At 31.9% G+C, this 2,296-nt stretch overlaps 1 pseudogene; it reads left to right on the top strand.

The window, feature by feature from the left end:
- The first annotated feature begins 654 nt into the window (after positions 1-654).
- LOC150038851 (uncharacterized) lies at positions 655-2,039 on the top strand (annotated as a pseudogene).
- The last annotated feature ends 257 nt before the right edge of the window (positions 2,040-2,296 follow it).

Raw genomic sequence — 2,296 nt, 5'->3', positions numbered from 1 at the left:
GAAAGAAGTGGATAAAGAATTAAAGTGCTCATTATAGTGTAAAGAAACATTAAGAAAGTTGACAAGTGGAGAAGGTATATCTAAAGTAAAGTTGTTGATTACTAATGAACCACACCTTTTCTTTTTTTAACTATTATTGTTAAGAGTTTTTCTTTTTCATGTCATATATTTTTTTTAATATGTTATAATTATTTTACAACATATTGAATTCATTAAATAATTATGTTTGTCATAGTTAGTTGTTTATGATTTCCATTGAGTGGTTTTTTGTTTCTATTGAGTTTCTTTTAGTTCATGAGACTTATCAATAGTTTTGATGATAAGTTGCCTTTGGTTTTGTTTAATTGTTTAAGGGTGTTTAAGGGCCCAAGATGAGATGAGATGAGATGGCATCCTATAGTCAATCAAATTACTAATTAAAGTTTGGTTGCCTATTGGAGTTAAGAACTTTGAGAAGAACGTTACCCTTATTAAAACGTTGGAAGATTAAGGGTGTTTTCAATCATATGTGTTATTTTACCACTTAATATGATATTGATACTAATAAGATCTACCTAACTTTGATTAGTAATTTGATTGCTTATTTGCATTTTACCTAAGACTTAGATTCTAACACTTTGATTTCTAATTTAGGTACATCACTTTGTACTTGTGATGGATCGTAGTTGGATAAATTTTAGAGATCGAAGGTCTATTCAATATTCTAACGATGTTGATAATTTTATTGAAGTCGTGAAGAATTATTCAGATGAACAAGGAAGAACAAGATGTCCTTGTTCAAACTATGTGAATACGAATTGGAATAACTTAGATGACATAGAATGCCATTTATATAAATATGGCATGTCTCCGACTTATAGCCGATCGATATTCCATGGAGATACAGTTGATCTTTCTCCATTTTTATGGACTAATTCAAGGTTTATAGGTGCAATATTTTCAGATTCAGCTGAAAGTAGAGAAGACAATGAAAATCTTAGAGCAAACAATAGAGATCATAGAGATAATGTAGAAGATAAGATGCTAGAAATGATTCATGATTTGCGTGGTCCAAATTTTGAAGAAACTAGAAGAAAATTGAATGAGGAAGATGGAACAAGTGGAATTTTTCATGAAGTAGAAGAGGATTTATATCCAGGGTATCTAAAGTTTACTTCGTTTAATTTCTTAGTGAAACTTATGCACATTAAGGTGCTTAATCGTTGGAGCGATAAATCATTTGATATGTTGCTTGAATTATTAAATGAAGCCTTTCTGGATGGTGTAAATCTACCTGCCTCATACTATGAGGCTAAGAAAAGACTACATCTATGTGACCTAGGGATGGAATACGAATCATTTCACATGTGCAAGTTTGATTGTGTTTTATTTTGGAAAGAGTACGTATGCATCACTTGATAATTGTCCACCTTGTGGAGAGTCAAGATACAGATTGAATGATAGAAAGGGGAAAAAATTCTACATAAAGTGTTGAGATATTTCTACTAAAGACAAGGTTGCAAAGATTATTTCTTTCAAAACATATTGCTGAGGATATGAGGTGGCACAAGGAGAAGAGGTGTATAGTTAAAAGAATACTTTGACATCTTGCTGATGTTAAAGGTTGAAAACATTTTGATAGCCAATATCTTTGTTTTGCTATAGACTCTCGTAATGCCAGATTAACTCTTTCTTCTGATGATTTTAACCCATTTGGAAACATGAGCATATCATATAGCATGTGGCCAGTTATGCTCATTCCATTCAATGTGCCCCTTTGGAAGTGTACGAAAGCACGATTTATGTTTCTATCTCTACTCATCCCTGGTCCAAGGTCTCCTAGTAAGGAAATTGATATTTACCTACAACCACTAGTAGATGAGTTAAATGAGTTGTGGGTTAATGTTTGAACATATGATAATTTCAGTGCTTTTTTCTTCCAACTTCATGTTGCACTATTGTGGACAATCAATGATTTTCTAGCTTATGGTGATTTATCTGTTGGAGGACAAAAGCTTATAAAGCAAGTCCAGTTTGCAATGTTGATACAAGCTCAATAGGACTAAAGAGCAAAATTTTTTATATGGGACATCGTCGTATCTACTTTTAACACATGCATGGCACAAAAATAAGCAACATGATGGAAAACAAGAAATGCGAGCAGCTCCGAATATATTATCTGGATAAGATATTATAAATCAATTAAACTCAATAAGTTTTCCTATGCTCAATAAGAATCCTGAAAGACGTGATAACAAACGAAAAAGGATATTTAGTCAGCAAAATTGGATTGAAAGAAGCATTTTTTTTTATCTTC

This window comes from Benincasa hispida, chromosome 1, assembly GCF_027475165.1.
Source record: "Benincasa hispida cultivar pf3 chromosome 1, pf3_genome.v1.1, whole genome shotgun sequence".
NCBI classification, from domain to species: Eukaryota; Viridiplantae; Streptophyta; class Magnoliopsida; order Cucurbitales; family Cucurbitaceae; genus Benincasa; species Benincasa hispida.
The sequence above is the reverse complement of the archived record's forward strand: the minus strand, read 5'-3'. Positions and strand labels throughout refer to the sequence as shown.